We start from the raw sequence: 21,997 nt of genomic DNA on the forward strand, positions 1-21,997 counted from the left end.
AGACAAAACAAAAACAAGACAAAAAAGAGTAGAAATTGCAGTGACAATCTGCACTTTTCAAAGTCAGAAAGCTATTTGCTCTCAACTCTCTCTTTCTCCCTCTCCTTTGTCCCCCTTCAAGCCATGAGAGAAAAGAATAAAACACAGCACTGATGGGAAAAGAGCCTTATTTAGTTTATGGTAATGGCCAGGAACTGATGATATCCACATCAGTTGTTGTCTACTCACATGAGCATTTAACAGTAAGGCAGAGTATTGAGTGTTGTCTAGTTATCAGTGACTCACAGCCAAAGGTATCTAAGAGGATACCTGTATGGTAAGACCCACAAACTCAGCTACTTGGTAGATATTAGAAGGACTACATGACATGCCTGTGTACACTCGGGGGCCCCATTTTAGGGGAAATATTTTTTTTTGTCAATTCAATACAACACAGACACACAGAAAGTATCAGAACATAATGGAATGGAAAGGAATGGAATGGCCTGACTTCATGAGGATTCCTAGAGAATGAGAAAGGATTAGAAGCCTGGGTACCAAACAGAATCAATATCTCTGGAGCACAAGCCAGAGACAGTGGTTAAGACTTGGTACCAAATTATCCTGTCAGTATAGTCACACCCACTGAGATCAGCTTGTCAGACTCCCCCACGTGTGCTCTAATGGGCAAAGCCTGGGAACCATGATATAAGCACGACAAGTTTCACAGCAATGGGATATCCAAGGAAACTACAGAAATAAAGGAAGACTGAGGAAGTGAAGGCAACGGCAATGCCTTCATTCAGGGTTTTCCTTACTTTTATTTGTACTTTGCAGACTCAAAGGCAGGCACAATTGAAAATTATAGGGTTAAAACAAAAGACAGGGGTTGTGTAGAGGAAGTGTCTAGAGGGATGGGTAGAGGGGTAGTAGGAGGGCGTGATTAGAAGGGGTATTTAGATATTGTTGAAATAAAGAGGAAATGAACTAACTAGAAACTTGAGGGCCTGATAGAGTGCATGAATGTATTTGCTTTTCTTTGGAAGTGTTAAACAACTGCTATGGATGGGAGAATTAGAGTGGGAACAACAAAGAATTTGATTAACTAAATTCTGACTATTCTGTATTACAGACTGTTCTTCGACTCTATGGGTTGGTTGCTTCAGAGTGTGTGGATCACAAATCTATTGGCATGTATCGCCTGGCTTGTAACACGAGTTATCTTTCATTTACATACCATTTCGAGAATATGAGGGAACTAAGAACTTGAAGCAGGAATGATGCAGGATAATCATTACATGGCACCATATTAGCCAGTACTGCTTTCTTATGTTAGCATGGTTAGTATTGAGTAAGTAGTGAGAAGAACGATGAGAGCAAATCTTCCCTAAAGGTAAGCCCTAGACTCTTCAGCTACCGTGTCGTCATCTATTTAGCACTATAGACCCCTGCTCTATCCTGCATGGACATCACAGTGTTGAGAACATACAACAGAGGTGCTCTGCACACTTCACACGGCTTTCGTTCTTCAGACTGCTGTCCATACAGAAGCATACATACACGAGGATTTGGGCTGTCCCGTTTCCGTGCTTTATCAACCCTGACATCTCACATTTCCATTCACTGCCTTTGGATTGTGCCTTAAAGTACCTAGCACGGTTTATTTGTTTTTGTTTTTAATGGCTACAATATAGTCTTTAGGGTATGGGCAGGTCTTGTCCACTCCTCAGTCTTGAAAGTATGGTCAGTCCCGCAGGTGTGAAAGGACAAAGGGCCATTTGCTGGAGAAGGAGGCTGGGGGTCAAGTTAGGGTCTCCTTGCTTGTGCATACAGTGGATGTCCAGCATTACTGTGACTACACAAGGACTTTTTTTTTCTTACATGTATTCATATCGCTGAGAAGTTAAAGAAAAATGAGAGACTCTTCTGTGTTTCCTTTATTGTATTTCTTCATTACTCTTGGCAGTGGTGTGATTGAGAGAAACTCCCATGGCCTGAGAATTTGTTAGAAATTCAGGATTTCAGTCTGTATTCTCAGTTCAACGGGACTCATAGGGTGATTGAAGCTTTCGATTCACTGTTTTGTTGCGGATCTCATCCTTCTCATACTCATTCACATTGTTGAGGAAGGGCAAGTTTTATGCCGGCTTACTGACTCCCGTTCAAAGCTTGCATGCTTCAGATGGCACAGAGCACTGTGTAAGGCCGAATGGATTCATGAAGGCCCTATACAACGGTCATGTTCCTGGCTTAAATAAAGCAGCTCGCTTAGTACTGACCCTCCATATTGGTCTATTCAGAAATTTAAAATTTACCCATTTGCAAGCTGCAGTGCAAGTCTGTCATTCTACTCACAGGAGGAGCTGCCCTTGACATCACTGCAGCTCTCTCAAGACTCCCTGTGCAGCACTCGGGGAAAGGAGGCAGCCTTTTGGTCCTTGCATACTACTCATGATAAAATATGCCTATAAACACCTGCTAGCAATTGCAACTGATTTTTTTTATTTAGCAGAATATTGATATATAAGCAAAACCCACCCGGAAATGGTAATTATGCCTAAGATTTTTTTTCCTGTAATGTCACTAGTTTTAGAGGGTTTTTTAAACTATAAAATAAGCAATACCGTTGTTTCTATAAAATAATGTTTCTCTCTTGAGTTTTGTGTAATCTCCTGGATGATAAGATGGTTGCTTGCTCTATCCTACTGTTACTTAATAATAAGCTACATTATAAACTAATTGTGTACTCCTCAACCCTCTAGGTCAAAGCTAGGTGGACATGTTCATGTTTTTCAGTACCCAACTTGCATTTACAAAACCAGGTATATTTAGTCCTATGTGGAAAAACCCTTGGTTTTAAAAGTAACACTTAGAGCAAAATACTGGCTTAAAAACATATAAACAAACATAAATTTGGACTCATCTTCACTGTCTTCCACTAATATAGCATCAGTTGACTCATATACTCAATGAGGTCATAGCTAAAATGTTTACTATTTACAAATCAGTGCAGTGGATGTGAAGCAAAATAAGATAATACTGTCAATAATGGGGCTCTATGTTAGTAACGGTTCTCTACAGTAACAGAACTTATAAAATCAATATATATGTATGTATATTTGTATTTAATATATAACCATATATAAATTTATACAAATATATAAATACATACAAAAGATAAACACACACACACACACACACACACACACACACACACACATATATATATATATATATATATATATAGAGAGAGAGAGAGAGAGAGAGAGAGAGAGAGAATAAGACAAAGGAAATGAAAACTATATAAAGGGGCTATATTATAATGACTGACAGGCTGTGGCCCAGCTAATCCAATAATGGCTGCCTATGAATGGAAGGTCCAAGAACCCAGTAGCTGTTTAGGCCACAAGGTTGAATGTCTCAGCTGGTCTTCAATATACATCAGAATCCCAAAAAACAGGCTGTAATGCCAGTGAAAGAATGCACTTGCTACCCTGGTGAGGGCTTGCAAGCAAAGAGCAAAAGCTTCCTTCTTCCAAGTTTTTATATAGGCTTCTAGAAGAAGGCATGGATCAGATTAGAGGTGGGTTTTCCCAGCTCAAGGATCTGGATTAAAGGTGTGTCTTCCTACCTCAAAGGTCCAGATAAGAAGTATGTCTTCTTACTTCAAATTAAGCAAAAACATGTGCCTCTCCATTTTTGTGTTTAAGTGGATATCATAACTATTAATAAGTGGGCACTTAGTAGTAAACGAGACTAGATATCACTAAGATCCGAGAACTTAGTCTCTTGAGAGATTGAAAACAAACAAGCAAGGGCTGGTGAGAGGGCTGAGGAGTAAGGGCACTGAAGCTTGAACACCTGAGTCCCGGTCCCAGAGCCCATGGCAGAAGAAGGCAAGACCTGATTCCTAAAAGTTATCTTCTGACTTCCAGCTCAAAGAAGCCATGGCATACACACATCTGCATACATAAACATGTTTAGGCAAATACACACACATATGCACACACACATCTAATAAATAAAATAAGAAAAAAATTAATGTAAGATTATTGCAAAAAGTGACCAATTCTGGAGCTGGAGCGATAACTCATTGGACAAAGCCCTTGCTGGACAAACTTGAAGACCAGCTTTAAACCGCCCTCAAACTCACATAAAAGCTTGATGTACTAGTGCACATGTCTGTAGTCACGATAGGGACTATGGAATGTCTTTGAAAGCAATAGAGTGTTTCTTGGCGAGCTAAGGTCCTGGAACTCGGTGCTCTTGAGGTGTGTTCTGGTTTCAGTCATGTCCTCAGCATGATTTAAAAGAAAGCGGTACTTCCTTAGGGAAAAAGAGATACCAGAAAACTACACACACACACACACACATACACACACACACACACACACACACACATTATAAAAGAGTCACAAGTCACAATTACCTGTGATAATTTAAATAAGACAATGAGAATAAAAAAATTCACTGAGGGACAAGATGGCCAAGCCTTACTGAAGGAAGCTGCATCTAAGCAGGTGTGTGCTTAGCAACATTGACCCAGACATTTGTTTCTCTTGGAGAAGGGAACACGCAGAACCAGCAGCAAAGAGAACTACACTAAAGTAAAACAGAGCACTGTACAGAATGTTCACAACACATGCCCCAATCTAGTTCCACAATAAAATGTGCAGTGTTCTTTAGAGAGGAAATTCATGAAAATATATTTAAAGTTTTGAAAATAAGTCTGTCTATTTATATTATGAGGCACTTAAAGTTGAACACAGGTAATATGAAAGGGAAAGGGGAAACAATGGAGAAGGAGATATGAACGAGGGGAGGTATGGGAGGGTAAGGACAGAGGAGGAGATTGTCAGGAGTAACTAATTTGGTGTGTGTGTGTGTGTGTGTGTGTGTGTGTGTGTGTGTGTGTGTGTGTGTGTGTGTGTAAACTTTAAATTAGACTGAGCCTACACAGGAAATGACTAAACTACTCCTAAAAGACATAAGTTACCAAATAAAAATGCCAGGGCCAGATGTAGGATATTTTCAAGTTTTTGGTTAGAGATGTACAGTGATTCACCCTCCCCCCTAAACAATGCAGGTTTCTGTCATGGCTCCTGGTTACCCACCAGAACTTGATGGCGAGACCTCATTACTAATGTCATGACCCACCTAGGCTACTGACAGGAGAAATCAAGTTAGCACTCACCAGGAAGTTCCTCCCTGATGGCTAGCTCTCATAGTAGTGGAAGGTACTATGATGTTGATAATGATGATACGTGTGTGTGTGTGTGTGTGTGTGTGTGTGTGTGTGTGTGTGTGTGATCAACAGTCTTGATCAGCTGTAAGCTCTGTGAACTGCAGTAATGACTTGTGTGGCACAATATGCCCATGGGTGCAATATCATAAATGTTATGGAGTAGTCAATTGCTTTCTGATTGGATATAAGGTCTGTTCCATAGAAGGAAACATGCACTCCTCATTTGGAAAAAAAAAATCCATGACTAGAGATCTCAAAGGCCCGAGGATTGAACATGGCAACTATTATTTTGCTAAATGGGCATAGTTCCAAACTGTCTCTAATTTTAAACATCTCTACCTTGGATCAGTGCACCTCTCAGAATTCATCTAAGGTATTTCTTTGTGTGATTGATGGTGGTTAATGCAGAAACTCACAACTGGCCAAATTCAGAGTAAGTGACTGTGGCGTTCTCAGGCACAATGAGGCACCTGTAACATACCCCTTTCCCAACATTCAGGTCCCATGAAAGAGGAGGGAGCAGAAAGTGGAAAGGGCCCATGGTCAGAGAGGACCAGGGCAAAACTGTGTCTCTGAACATGACAGGACTACTGTGCTCACAAACTCACAGTAGCTGTGGCTGTGGAAGAGTTGGTGAATCAGTTTCCAGCCCTGAGGAGCTATGCACAATTGATGGTGGGGGAGGTGAACCAATTTTTTAGGGTATGGATGCTGGTGGGTTAATTATACTCTAGTGGGATGCCCCACACATGTGCATATAGACAGCACAAATTATAGTCAATGGGTTATTAAACTAAAGTAAAAAAAAAGACAGAAAGTTGTGGGGTAAGACTGAGTCTGGAGAAATTAATTTCATACATAGTATGAAATTCTCAAATAATTGATAAAATATTTATTTTAAAATACCATATACAGAGTTTTAAAAAGACAAACTTGTAAAGAGATAGCATTACAGAGAGAATTTCTACAAATTCCAATTGTCACACTAATCACCTCCATATCTATTTGCACATGTCTTGAACACCAGCTTCAACATCACAGGGTAAACTGAGGCAGGACGTAGCTCTGAGGGCTGGCTGTCCACCCTGCAGACTTTCTCCTAGGGCAACTTTCCAGGCTATAACTGATTGTTACTGGCAATAGCTTCCATTGATGGTGGCAGCTGAGGGGCCAGAACTTAATTATTCTTGGTGGCGGTCCAGAGCTGGTAGCTTCCTGGCAGGGGCTTCTACTGATTGTGGCAAGCAAGGGCTTCCACTTAATTGTGGCAAGCAGGAGCTTATATCTGTTATGGTAAGCGGGGGCTAAGGCTATTGGCTCCTAGCTGGGGCTCTCTGCTGGTAGTGGCAAAGTCTCTTAAAAAGAAAAGAAAGGAGAGAAAAGGAACACACACACACACACACATACACACACACACACACACACACACACACACACACACACTTAATGATATAATAAGACAGACTCCAGGAGGTAGGTTCAAATAAGCTATGCTCCATGACAGCGTGAAGTCCTCAGAACACATAGTCCTTGTGGTTGTGTCTCTCCGAGACATCCATCCTGGGTATGCTAACAGGTGGGCCTCACTCCACGAGTTCTAGACCTGCTTTGCCGTTCCTCCTGCACATCACACACACACACACACACACTGACTTCTCCCTATTTGAATGAACTGCCTCTGGCCCATGCCAGTCACTCTATTTACATGGTAATTCAATCTAGAATTCTTGCTGATTCTGTGAGCTGGATACAGGCACTCAACCCTTCTCTCACATAACGTCAGTTTTACACTTTATTACAGATTATTCCTGTCAATGTTTAAAAACAGTTATATCTTCACACTTCTGAAAAGTGTAAACTGCCATAGCCCCTTAAATACATTCCTATTTTTGTTGGTCACATTTTATAGTTCATTATGAAAAATGTACACATGGGGTTCACTGTGGCGTCTTCATACATGGACATCTCACACATTCATCATGTCCACCCACATTTCTGCCTTCTCTCTACTTCCTCTTGATACCCTTTCTGGTCCCTCACAGTTCTTCTAATCTCATGGTTTTTTTTTTTTTTTTTTACATGTATACTTGTCTTCCACTTCCATACACTTTCCTGCAAGTATCAGAACCATGTTGTTTGTGGCTAAGTAATCCTATATTTATACATTATATCTCTCATTCTTCTACTAACTGGCACCAGGGCTGACACCAGACTTTGGTTATTGTACATGTCAGTGTAAGTATTTTATATGCTGCTTCCATTTTTTTTAAATAAAAAGATGGAAATGGGATAATGGCTGCATACTGGTTGTATACCGTAGACTGTAATACATAAGGGCTTCTTTTCCCCCCAAATTGTCACAACAATTTTTTGTAATCTCCATTTGTAACTCATGTAAGATATAATCTTAGAGTTTTCATTTGAACCCTAGCTGAGCATTTTTCCTAAGGTAAATGTCTATTTGTACTTCAATCTTGGTGCCTATTGGGGTTTTTCACAACCTTCAAACTACTGTTTTTGTAAGTGTTTTGGGTTCTTTATGTAGTCTACTAGTCTTCTGGAAGACAAATAGATGAGAAAGACTCCTTCAGTCCATAGATCTTTCCTCCTCTCTAACTATTGTGCTGTCTGAGGTTTTTGGGTGTAATTCAAGTTATCATTTATTGTTTTCTCTACTTTTAAGTTTTATCTAGGAAGTCTGACTGTGCCAATATGGTACCATGTTTCCTTATTTTTTCTCTTGGCTTAAAGTTTATTATTTTATTTATATGCCCTGGCTGTGTTTACGTAGACTTCTGGCAGGAAACATAGGTCTAACAATGAGGCTCTTTAAAATGTATCTAGATTTCTTTGTAGCTTATGAGCTCTGTGAGGGCAAGTGCTGTATTGCTATTCTACACTTCTATTCTTTTTTATGTTTCCTTATTTTTATTCTAATGTTTTAACTTCAGATTTAGATCTTAAAGTCTGCTCTCCACCTCTTCTTTTGTATTGTGAGAGATCTGTCTAACTTCAGGATCCTGCATGCGGATATCCAGTTCTCCCATCCGAAGCCGTAGAAGCAGTTCTTTATCAAATGAGTGCTAGCACATCTCCCTAAGAATCAGTTGAAGGCACATTTGTGAGTCCACTTGTGCAGGACGGTTCGTGTCTGTGTCACACCACAGCACGTTCCCCTTGTAACTGTGCCTCTGATATGATTCAGTGGTCTTGCCTTTTGAGTAAGTTTCTTCTACAACTTGAAGTCTTTTGTGCTCTCAAGTGAATTTGGGGATTTTCCCCTCCTATGTCTGAAAAGTTGTTCTTGGTATTAAAACCACCCAATGGTAAACTAGGCCCTAAATCTTTTATGTCTGATAGTTTGTTTTTATAAAATTAGGAGTTGTTCCAACACTTGTGGCTTACACATTTATTATATTTCATTACAATTATAGATTTGAATGTATTTCACTCCTTTTCCCCCTTATTTATCATCTTGTAAATTTGATAATTGATAATTTGGCAATTTTTTCTCATTGGATATCTATTTTCTAGTGGGATTTATTCATATTATTAGATTGTTTTATTGGAAAATAAATAAGTTTTTACTATGTATTCTGATTATAGCTCCGCTTCCTCCAGTTTCTCTTAAGTCCTTCTTACCAACCCAAATCTTTTCTTGCTCTTATTAGAAAACATTGGTCTGGTTCGAGGCCTCTGGATTCTGCTACACTGTCAATATTGGATCCTCACCAGTACTCTTCCTACGTATCCTTACATATCTTCCATATCATGTAGATCCTCCAGCTTTGGTTCAGCAGGACTGGCCCCGTCACATGTTCCAGCAGTTCATAGATGGGATAGATGTTGGGGTGGGCCAACTCAAAGCCCAGGATCTGGGCCTGGGTGATAGCTGAGTTGATTGGCCAACCAGCTCTCCTGTACTCATACCACCAGGACCAGGTATCTTACTTTTCCCAGGTGAGGAGCATGGCCAACTCTCCTGTGGCAACTGACAAGCATCAAGACTGGCTCTCAGGTGCTCACAGCTCTGGGAGAGGGCTGGTTCGCTCTCACACCCTGCCACCAGGGCTAGGTTTCCAGTACTGCACCCTGCACCCCCCAGCTCAACCAAACGTTAAAGCTGGCAGGGTGTGGGGTCAACTCCCAGCTCCCACACCCTCCAGGCCTGCTTAACCTTGCCCTCATCATCATTGCTAATTCTACTGTGTTGCTCAGGCAAAGTGCTGTAAAGAATAGGGCCAGCTCTTCATGGGCTTTAGACAATAATATGGTTCCACGCAATCCAGACCAAGGAAGACCACATGGCCATTGGTGGTAACTCGGGCTGCCTACATCAGCATAGACCCCTGCTGCTGCAAAGGTGCAGACCCAGACATGGCCCTCACAGCAGCACAGCCCTGGACTTAACCATGACCCAGGTGGCAGCACAGGCTACTCACACCAAGCTGTTTCTGCCCAGTTCCATCTCTTTGCATAATGTACAGGCCATTCTGCTTCTCTTTCTATTCCATCTCTCCACTACATATGCAGACACTGTAGTGGCACCCATGAGCCATAAAGCCCTGAGGTAGTAAGCAGGCCTTTGGGTATCTTCTGCCTGCATGTGCTGTACAGAAGGCAGGCAATGGTAAAGTATTTTTATAGTCATGTAGTTTTGAGGTTCTAAATGCTTCTTCTACCTGAATGTCCATGATTACCCCAAGATTTTGGAATTTTCTTCTATAGTTTTATTGAAGATGTTTTTCATGTCCCCAATTTGTAGCTTTATCCTCAGGGTATGCCTATGAGCTGAATATTTCACTTTTTAAGGGTGTATCAAAGGTCTTTTATTTTTTTCTTCATGGTTTCTTTTTTCTTTTTCTGTTCTTTCTGATAATAACATTTCAATGGCCTGTCTTTAGGTTCTATTAGTTTTTCTTCTGCCTTATCTACTGAGACTATCAACTATTTCTGTCTGATTGACCATTACAGCTCCTCGTTTTCCTCCATGATTTCTGTCCAGTTCTCTTTCAGATCATGCGCTGCCTTCTTTTCTTCACTGAACTGTCACTGTTTTCATTTTTCTTGTGTTTCTGTGTTGACAATCGCTCACCTGTATCTCTTGTGCTATTATTTGATGATCTTCTTGGTGACTTTCTCTTAATAATATGTCTTGGGTACCAGTGCTAGGCTTGATTTGCAGCAAGATTGCCCTCATTCATGTCATAATTACCAAGTCTAATCTTCTGCCATGATTATTTTTCTCCTATGACCTAGGTGACCCATCCTCAAGGAGGCTGGAACCCCCTGTGACCCCATTACTTTGCCTATTTATTTGTCTTTACAGAAATCTTTGAAGAATTTTGTGCTATTTCAAATTCTTTCTTTTCCATACTTTCTTGACTCTATTCTAAACTTTTTTGTTTATATAGTTCCTCCAAAACTGTATCATCATAAAGATTAAAAATCCAACTTCTTTTCTCTGTAGGTCCAAGACTAATTCTCTTTTATTTTTCTTGACTGCTAGGCAACAGATGACATTAGTAGATAACTCCCTTGCTTTTTAGAGATAGTATTTTGTTTCAAGAACAGCACTGACTCCTGATTCCTTTCTAGACTTAGCCTCCAGCATTTCTTGCTTGGTTTCTATTCATGCTAATGACCTTGTGAATTTTGAGGTCTCCTTGCATTAGTTTTTCTATACTCCTGATATCATGTCATTAATTCTTAGATTTGAAGTATTGTTTACCTCTCAGCAACTCCCTCTCATGTCTCCTGCCCCCGAAACTCTGAATTAACATATGATGAATTCACCATCATTTGAGTTTGATAGTTGTTTCTGACAGTTCAAGGCTGTACCTTGCTTCTCCCAGTTCAAACGCACTTTCCTATGCAGTGCTCCCACCTCATTGCACAAGATAGCTGTATCCCCATCATAGAGGCTATGAGTCCTAAAATATGTTCGATGAATACTGGTAACAGCTGAGAGTCATGGAGGACTGCGTGTTTAGATTTTGTAACATGTTGAATTATTCTATTATTTCTGATAGCTTTCCAGTTGGTTTTCCTTGGCTGTTTGTTTTCAGATTGATGATCCCCGTGTTTATATAATTCACATAGTAATTCACTTCTCTTTTCCAACATAAAATATTAAAATATTTTGAAGAAAGTTTATGTGTATGGGTATTTTGCCTGCATGTATGCCTGTGCACCACATGTGTGCCAGAAGAGGGAATCAGATTCCCTGCAACTGAAGTTATAGATGTTTTGAACTGCCATGAGGGTACTGAGAATTGAACCCCAGTTCCTCATAAGTAGCCAGTGCTACTTTTGAACATCTTTCCATCCCATCAAATCTGTTTTTTATAGTTCAAGTTATTAGAGTAAAACTTCCACAGTTGGTATTATGTCATAGTATTCTCATCACCATTATAGTTTAAATATTAATACCTTTTGTGTTTCATTGTAACATATGATGTCTGTTAATTTAAGATAATAGTCCCAACACTGAGGAAATATTCCTCTTGTTTTTCTAATATTTCATCGGAAATGGCTAAATTTTACCGAAGAACATTATTTTTTTTACCAAAGAACATTATTTTAAGAGTGCTTTCATATTATTTTTATTTTAATCTGTTACTGTGTTGAGTTTAGTGATGGGATTGCATTCTTTTCAGTGACCCATATCAGTACACTCAACTTGAGAATTTTGATACATGTTAGACAATTGATATTTTTGCATGCCATCTGATTTGAATAACAAGTGTTTAAAGCCTTTCCTTTAAATATTGAGCTAAGAATCAAGCCAATATTTTCTGAATAAAAGTATTAAGACTTTTTTTTATAGTGGAGGAAGCTAATTTGGTCCATAAAATCATATGAATTGTGATATTTTTGAATCATTTATCATGAATTTTTCTAGCCATTTGGTGTCTATATCTTCTATCTTTCTCTCTCTTTTTACATTCTCATAACATTTTAACATTTAGTAGAAGCTATAGACAATAATTTTACTATATTTTACATGGAGGATCCAACCCAGAAATTTGCATAAGTTAAAAGCAAAGATAATTAAGGAGAGCCCAGCCTGTGAGCTGCTTTTCTCACAGTCATAGTTTGTTTACTAGGAAAAGCAGTTTATATCACCCAAGTATGTGGAGCTGAGGAAAGGCTTAAACACACGCTTGAGATACAGCTAGTCCAATACTAACAGCCAACACCTCAAGAGTAAGCACCGTTCCTGACAATGATCCTGCTACACATCCATGTTCATTTCTGTCCATAGCTTAGGAAATCCCATTACAAAAATGTCTCTTCCCAAGGCACAGTCTCCAATATGCATTCCACCCCAAAGGCAGGAAGTATACCTCTTCCTTGCAAAGAATCCCATAACTTTTAAATACTAAAGATCCATTCTGCACAAATATGGTTTATGTTTGTCTATAGCGCTCTATAGCCCTGAAGAAAACAATGTAGTCTGCGTTGTCCCCGATCAGTGAGAGATGATCAGAGATAATCATGTCTGAAGAATGGAAAGTTCATATCCAAAGGCAAATTGTTCCCAGAAGGCTCTGTCAACTGACATAAGTAGGTTCTGGTTTTCCATTTGCACATTGAGGGAGTGGTGCATAGGCTTTATCTACATTTTGAGGTCCCTGGTATCTACACCCATCTCCAGCCAACTTCATTTGGCCTGGGCCTCTGGCAATTTCTTTGGCTGAATGTTCTTCAAGAGTTAGTGAAAGGTCAAAAAGCAAAGTATAGCATAACATTACCCACAGCATCCAAGCCATCACTGAACTCGAGAAGTCTGGCACTGACCATACCTGCTCAGGCTTAGTCATCTGAGGAGGCAACTGGAAATGCAATTGGGTGGGCAGCAGGCATTATCAGAAAGGGTTACAGGGACTGCTTTGTTGCAGGGTACCACTTATGATGATTGGTGGTGTTTGAAGAAAACCTGGTTTGTATCCTGACAGATATGGGTAAGACAGTGTCTGGTCATTGGAAGAAACTGACTGGAGCAACGAACATCAGCCACAAAGGCTAAGCACCTGTGACTGAACAAGTAGCATGAGCCTGTTGAGCAGCCCCATCTGTGGCCAGCATTCTGCGTTTCTTTAGCTGACTGTGTAGTAAGGCTTCTACCCTATAGCGTTGACGGTATTGCGTAAGGCATTTTAGTCGCTTTAAATTTTATCTTTCTATGGCCCAAAGTCCCTCTGGGCCAGTCAGGAGACTGCTACCTAAAGCTTCATGTTCCACTTTCTGATTATGTAAGTAATGGTGCTTCTTCTCTTTGTGCAGGTGCTGTAGTCGTTTCAACTGATCAAGGTACAAAGACTGCAAATGAATCAGCTCATAATAAGAGCCACTTCCTCATCTGTGTAGACAGCAGCATGCTTTAGGGGGTCTTCTTGGTCACTGACTATCCTATCAGCTTCACTGTCAGGGTCACCTCTCCATGTCTGATCCACACTAATGGGTTCCTGCTCCCCATCAATCCAGGAGTCTTCATCCAGTATTTGGCTAGTTTCGCTCCGGCTACTCTCTGGAATCCCAGCTCTGTTTTAGTGTATGAGTTCAAATGGCACAAGAGGGTTTCACCCATAGGGCCTGGGCTGCTCTTCTTCATTCGAGCATGAAGTGCTAGGGCACTCTTTCGAGCATGTTCAGCACAGAAAGACACCTCATCTTTCTTCTCAGGCTTTAGGGCAGCACTGGGACACTTTTTTCCATTCTTCATGGATATGTAACTACATTGTTTGAAGAAAGTATTCCTGTCTTCAAGAATATGCTTAATGTAAACCTTCTGCCCCTCCAAACACAGTTGAGAGCATGGCCATTGGTGAGTGAATTAACAAGAAAGGGGCTCCTGAGGTCTGGGCACTGGGGTGATCCCTATCTTTCTCTTGTTTAGATGGTTTGGTTCCCTTTTTTTCCTTAAATTTCTTCATTCTACCAAAATTGCTATTGCTAATAAAAGATTGATCAAGTATCTTCTTATGGAGGTGTCAATCCATGTCCCACATGGGACTCTGTTGTCTCATCACTATAATATACTTTTGTTTTTTCACCTTTTCCCATGAGTAAATGTTCAAGGCACTTGAGCACTTTTATTAATTTTTCAATTATTTATTAACCTTATAGTTCCTAAACATTAACTTCTATGTTCAGTTTTACTAATTCATTAAACTTTTCAATGTGTTCAGTTTTTAGAGGCTTCTTTCTGCTTCTTGCATTTGAATTTTTTATTATTCCTTAATATATCATAAGGGAATTTCAGACTATAGATTTCGCTTGGAGTTCAGCTTAGGTTTGAAGTACAGCTGTTCCTTAAACAACAACAACAATAACAAAAACAAACAAACAAACAAAAACACTTACGGTTATAATTCTGGTGAGAGCTTAGTCCATGAATTATTCTGGAGGGTAATTTTATTTTCATGTGGTTTGTTTCTGTTGTAATGTTTATTCTTTTAAGATAAGAGTTTCAAAGGTAGGTCAAGCAGCAAATGCATATGCAGACTTGACTGTTACCCTGGGGGTCCTGAGGAAAGCCAGGGAAGCTGTGGACACATTTTTGTTGTTTGAAATGATGCAATATAAACTTAAGGACTTTATCATGTTGGATAAATACTTCCATTGAGCCAATCTCCAGCTTTTTAAGACCAGGTGCCATAGAAACTCTATACTTTCCATATGAAGGCTAAAGTTCAGAGCGTGGAAAGACTTGTCGAAACTGTGTGGAAAGATGCAGACAGAGATCACAGGGGTCTGAAACGAAAGACAGAGACACTGGGGGACATTTTAAGATGTCTTAAAAGTCAGGTCATCTGGATTGGTATTTGACTAAGTCTGAAGAAATCACAGGCTCAAATTAAAAAAAGAATCAAGGCAAGAGCTGAAGGTTAGGGCCAGTACAGTACTGTATAACTATTGTACTCAACAGGTGAGAGGAACTATCCAGAAATGCAGTCATCTCCAATAGAAACCTGAATTCTTGGAAAATATTTTCTTCTCTTTTCAAAAAAGTAAATATTTAAAAGCATACATACAATATCTTTTGGCCTAACAAAATGGAGGCACTTTTAGGCATATTTTCTTTCTTTCTCTTGCTTTTTTATTTTTTAACAGTTCTATCTTAGTTGGGGTCCTTATTACTATAATGAGACATCATGACCAAAACCAATTTAGAGCAGAAAGGGTTTATTTTTTCTTAAAACTCCCAAGTCACAGCCCATCTTCAATGGAGATTGGGGGTAGGGACCTGGAATAAAGCAAAAGCCAAAAAGGAATGCTGCCTATTGGCTTGTTTAGCCTGCTTTCTTATTTATTCCAGAGCCACCTGCCCAAGGGTACAGCTGCTGCCAAGTGTCTTGGCTTTCCCACATCAATCAATAATTAGTAAAATGCTCCCAGGTTTGCCTATAGGGCAATATTATGAAGATACTTCTTAAACTCAAATATGCCTAGGTTTGTGTCAATACAGTAAACCTAGACTCCCTGTTCAGATCTAGCCAATAGACAGCGCAATCTTCATGGTTGTGGGGAGAGCAGGAACTGTCTCAGACATGCACTCTGGTGCCACCCTTTGAACACTTTCCCTTGGTGGGGATGCCTGAAGGGCACACGGAGGAAGGGGAAGCAGGCTATTAGGATGAGACCTGATAGGCTGTGGTCATGTAGTGGGGGAGGAGGTCCCCACCTGTCAGAGGTCTAGGGGAGGGGAATAGGGCAGAATAGGGAGGGAGGGAGGGAAGGAGAGAGGGGGCCAGGAAGAGAGTGTGGGAATAGGAAGACACAAGCCAGGGGATAGCAATCGTGATATAATCTAAGTAAATTATAACAAATTAAAAATAAAAAACAACCAGTACTATTTATATATTATAATAGCCCTCCAAAATCAGCAGGTCTGCTTCTGTTCAATATCTTTCAATGTGTGTAATATACTCCATGGAGCAGAAGCAATAAATTACCCAGCCCTTTTCTTGGTTGAGCTTTTTTTTTGTAACATGTTTGGTGTTAAGTAATGCAACACTACTGTGATAACCTATGGAAGTAAGTCCTTACATTTCAGCATTAGGCCAGGTTTTCAAGCAAGATGGCAAAGTCCTGGCAGTGTCACATGAGCTTTGGAAAGCACCGACTCCCTTTCTGTGTGTGGCCAGAGTAATGGAGACCCAACTTTGTAACTGGACAACAGGAGAACATGACTCCTTCTTTCTACATTTACAACATGTAGGGAGGGAGTGGATTTAACCACCCTCTGGCTTGACTAAAGGATGAATTCAAATGTTTTGGCTGACAGGCATCAATAGCCTTGTGTGCTAAGCTTCCCAGTTTCTACAAGGTTTTCAGAAATCTGCTTCTTCTCTGGCCTACAGAGGCCATCCCTAAACCAACAATCCCTCAATTCCTAACATCATTGTCTTTTATTTTAATTTCTGCACTTCCTGCCTTCCCTTCTTTGCACCTTCCCTTTTCCTCTGTTTTCCTCTCTCTCTAAACTAATCAGAAAATCTATAAATTGTCACTAGCTTAAATTACTCAGCCACAATATAGGAAACAATTTGTTAGTTTGCTAAAAAGTTAAACAGGTGTGATGTTACAGACACAATCCCAATTATTCTGAATACTGAAGCAGGAGGGCCTTTTGGAGGGTTAGCCTGGGCTATACAGTAAGACGTTGCTTTGAAGAATAAACAAACGAAACAGCTTAGCATACACTTACAACAAAACCAGGATATTGCACTCCTAGGTATTTAATCAAGAGAATTCATTTTTTAAAGTGCTCATAAAAGGATATTTTCATGGGAGTTCAAGATGATAGCACAAACTTGAGATGTACCCAAAAGCCCACAAGACAGAGCACTAGTCATAGCTCAGGCTACACAGACAGAAGTCTATTCAGCCGTGCAAAGAACAGTGGCTAGCATAAAGAGATGAATCTCAGAGATAGCATGCTCCATTAAAGCCTAGGACACACATGGATCTGTGCTATACGGCTTTTATTGCATGGACTTACAAATAAGTGATGCCATATAGACGGGAGGCAGGTCCTTGGCAGTCTGATGTCCATCATAGGAGCAGAGCTGACTGGAAAGAGATAAAGGGCACATGGGTATTGAAGGATTTTAACTAGTTTCCAGTGGCTGCTGAACCAAATTACCACAAACCTAGTGGTTTAAAGCAAACACAGACAATCTCTCATATACCCTAAGGCTAGAATCCCAACATGATTCTTATAGGGATAAAAGCAAGCAAGTTCAAGCTCTTTTGGAGGCCTCTGACAGAATTTAGTTTTTTGCCTTTCCCAGTGTCTAGAACTTACCTTATATTCTTGGCTCTTGGCCCCTTCTCCATGTGCAAAACCAGTGAATCAAAATGTCTCTCTAGCTGTGTTTCTCCCAGTTCTCTCTCATGGTTCTCACTTCTAGCAAGTCTCTGTATCTCTCCCTCTTAGGAGGATGCATGTGATTGCATTTGGTACACACCATTGCTGGAGCAAAGTACCGAGACAAACTGAGTGACTAACAGAGTAGGAATTTTTGTTTTTCTCCATGTATCAATAAACTGACAGTGTCAGCTCCAATCCAAAAAAAATAAGCCCCCTAACTTGCAAAAGGAAGTTTTCAAATTGTTCATGTCACTTGGCTCCACAGCAGTACAACTCCCTCTAATCGTGTCCCTTTCCAGGAACTAGTCATCCACCTGTACTTAAGTGCAAGTACTAGGAACTGCAGTCTTTGGATAGCCAGCTTTCCTCAGCCAGCAGTACTAGTGTCAAAATATAAAGCAAGTGAAAACCAACAAGAAGGAAGTCAAAGACAGAGGGGCACTGAAGAGGAAACATCTTTCTAGAGAGATAGCTCAGGGATTCACAGCATGTGCTTTTCCAACAGAGAGGCCACCTTGGGGTAAAGACAATTAAAAAGAAAAAAAATTAAGAGAAAAGAAAGATATACATTTTTTAGCTTTTTTAAAAATTTAAATAAATTACTCAGATTATATACTGATTCTTATCCCCTCACTTGTATCTTCCTGTTCTCCCTCCCTCCCTCTTTTACCCTATTCCCCTCCCTTAGGCCTGTGACAGAAGGGGACCTCCTTCCCCACCATATGATCACAGCCTATCAGGTCTCATTCAGATAGCTTGCTTCCCCTTCCCTGCAGGCCTCTCCACCAAGGGGAAGTGGTCAAATAGAGGGCATCAGAGTTCATGTCAGAGTCAGTGCCTGCTTTCCACACAACTGTGGAAATGCCCTGTCCATTGATTTTTTTTTTCAGCAATCCACAATAACTCTGTACGCAACATTGCATATGACCTGAAGGCCGACTTAGTGGAAAGGGATAGTTACAAAGACCCAATAATGCATTTCTTAGATTTCATCCAGCCAGCTCTTCCTATCACAAGGTATCCCGCAGCCCATTCATAAGAGGTATACAGTTTAGTTTGGTGAGTAAGGATATCAAAAAATAAGCACTTATAATATGTACCTTTCTTGATTTCAATTAAGAAAATTTGCACTATTGATCATTTTCTGGTACTCAATTCATTACAGAGTTATGAGAGAAACTAGAGTCTCTACATTTTACTCTCCCAGATTTGACTTCTTTTCCTATCAGGCTGACCATTCCACTTTCTGTAGAGAAATCATGATTTATACCATATAATGAAGCAATGCACATTCAGAGCCTTGAACTATTCAATATTATTCCGATCCCACAGGACAGTTAATGAGTCTTTTACAAACTAAGTTTGTGAGCACACAGCGTCAGAGCAGAATGAACATCAAGGATTCCGTAATTGTTGTTTTATGTCTGAATACAAAACTGAAAAGTTACTCTAGCTTTGGTATGTGGTAGGGCCTACCCAGCTGGGGGCAGGCTTACACCTAGTCTCTCCCCTGCTTATTCAGTTCAAAGACAGCAGAACGCATAAACTATCAGACAAGGCAGTGAATCAGGCAGTTCTTCAGGAGCACATAGATTTCCTCATTCTGAAAAGAAGTCAGACTCGCACAATGCAAGCAGGAGGGATGAGCCATTTTTCACTTCCATTTCAGGCAGCTTCAGAATTTATTCAACTACATAGTAGGGAACTTTGTGACTAAATTTATCATCACACAAAATGAGTTATGTGTACCCTTTGCCTCCCTTTGAGAGGTTATACCTTCTACCCCAAATGTACACACACTCAGTCGTAACACACCTTTATGAAAAATGTAGATGACCACTTTAAAAGTTTATGATGTGAAGGTTACAAAGGTTATAGAAATACATCTTAATTCTCATCAACATGCTCTGAAGACTTGAAATATGTACTGACCAATGATTTATAGTGTGTCAGGCACACTCTACAGTGCAGATGGGTGAGGAAACATCTGGGCCCAAGGACCTGTGCTCTCACTGGACCTGTGAGTGGGACCCCTCAGCACAATGCAATATTGAGCTCAGTGGCATGAGCACAGTGGACAGTTGGACCAAGGAAGGAAAATGTCCTCACCTGCTGCTCTAATGGGAGTTCACTTACTCAGTGCGGTGTCTATGATAGGGCTGTTGGGCATTCTGTGAAGACATTTGTGTTCAAATCATAGACTAGCCATGGGCTACATATTACAAAAACCAATTAAGCTTTAAGATCATTTTACGATTGGAATAATGATTCCTTCCATACACAGTTGGGGAAGCAAAAATTGTTACGCTAAATAACCTCTGCATCTTTAAGTTACCCCCCAGATTATTTATAATTCTTAATTAAAAAAAGTAAAGACCTATAGGTAATTGCTATACCGTATTGTTCAGGGACCACGGAGAAGAAAAAGAAGTCTGTATGTATTTGGTAAAGAAGCAATTGTCTTTCTGAGAAATTTTCAGTTATGGTTTATGACTCGGGAGACATAAAACCCAGGGCTGCCTGTATGTAAATAAGCATGTAAATAAGAAGATCTCAATTCTGAATAGTGTCTCTGCTTCACAGGCTGGAGATTTAGAACGTCTCAAATGTCAGCGTGCCAACACTGCTCTAGATACATTCAACTCTGCCTGCTCGGTCTGCATCCACATCAAGGCACATTACAGAAATCTCTGTGCTGTCACACTGGCACCTTTTGCCTCCCCCACTGAAGCTTCTTCTAATCCCTGATCATCTCTGTCTCATCTCTGAATGCCTCCAGTTTGCAGCACACATCCCTCGTGCATAGTAAGTGCTCAATAAATGTTGCCTGAAATAAGGAGTCTCTGGGAAGCAAAGTAAATAAAATGCTGGTGATGAAATATGTATGAACAAGAAAGGCTATGCTTTGAAGGACTTGAGTAAAATAAGGAATCTGGGGAGTCTCAGTGATTCAATTGGGGCTGTAGCTATGACAGCCTTATATACACGAAATCAAATCACAGAGGCAAATGGCGGCAGCAGCCTGGCAGAAACAAACAGCCATTGCTCTTGTAACGTAGGACAAATAAGTTTTGGAGAAATATGATAATTGTTAATAATAGGAAATTGACAAGAGGATGGGGAACCACTCTGATATCTGATTACTACTTAGTTGATATTCAAGTTCATAGTAAAGTGAGTGGGCAGATGTTCCCCAAAGCAGATGTGGAAATATGGTAAAGACTAATGGGATTTGGTGGCTTGCTTCTGATATAATTTACTTGGTGAGAAAAACTTTGAAATTTAATAAAAAAAGAAATGAGGTGTGTTTGGATCATTTAAAATTTTTTCTTTCTTTCTTTCTTTCTTTTTTCTTTCTTTCCACCAAATAGTTTATCAAAAGTTAGAGATTAGGCAGTTTCTAAAATTCTTTCCATATCTGTGTAGCTCAGCAGTCCAAACTCACCCTCTTTTCTCTAACAGGAGCCAACCAAGGATCAAAGAAGCAATTCATTATTCACAACAAAGAGTAAAACCAAAACAATCAGGGCCAGAAAGGCAAAACAGTCAAAACCCCAAAGTTCAGACATCAGATCCACACAGAGGCAGGTGAGCTTGCAGGATACTGTTGTGTGTGTGTGTGTGTGTGTGTGTGTGTGTGTGTGTGTGTGTGTGTGTGTAGAAGGAGAAATTTTTTCTTTTCTTTCTTTCTTTTCTCTTCCTTTTTATTTCTACTTGCAAGATTTTATCTCATTCAACTAATGTGTGGCTAATGTTTAGGGGGAAAACTGGCTCAGAAAAAGATGGAATCTTCCATAAACTGTTAATAATGACTTAACAGCTAAGTCCTCATCTTCTGCTCACAAACACTTCAGGGCATCATCGCAGCCATGCACATTTCATTTCACAACCAAATACTGGTTCAACTGTGGACAAAATAAGAGGAAGACTTATACACCATGTTTAATATGGTTAAGAACACTGTACTGTAAATCTTTAAAATTGCCAAGAGAGGAGATTTTTAAGTTATGATGGACATGCAGAACAATAACACTACTAGCATTTGAAATGCTATGGGTGTTAATTAGTCAGATTTAGACATTCTAGTTAAATAAATGCTATAAAACAAAATCTTGAATATTATGATTATATATAATTTTATCAATGAAAATTAATTATTATTTAAAAGAAGAAGGAAAGAGAAAGACACAGAAGAGAAAGTGGAAATGTACTAACAAGGCTATCAGCATGTGATTCTTAGTCACTTTTGTAGGCTTTATGAGCTGAAATCTGAAAGCAGATCTGTTTAGAGTGTTTGTGCCTACCCTGTAGAAGGCCCTACATTTTCCAGTCTCCTTCATCTCTATCCTTGTGGCAAACACCACAGGGTCAGTAACCAAGCAGATCCAACC

The 21,997-nt window shown here is 39.9% G+C and overlaps 1 pseudogene; it reads right to left on the reverse strand.

Moving 5' to 3' along the window:
* Positions 1-12,780: 12,780 nt before the first annotated feature.
* On the reverse strand, positions 12,781-17,572 carry LOC127189839 (KAT8 regulatory NSL complex subunit 2-like; annotated as a pseudogene).
* Positions 17,573-21,997: the final 4,425 nt, after the last annotated feature.

This window comes from Acomys russatus, chromosome 5, assembly GCF_903995435.1.
Source record: "Acomys russatus chromosome 5, mAcoRus1.1, whole genome shotgun sequence".
Lineage (NCBI taxonomy): Eukaryota > Metazoa > Chordata > Mammalia > Rodentia > Muridae > Acomys > Acomys russatus.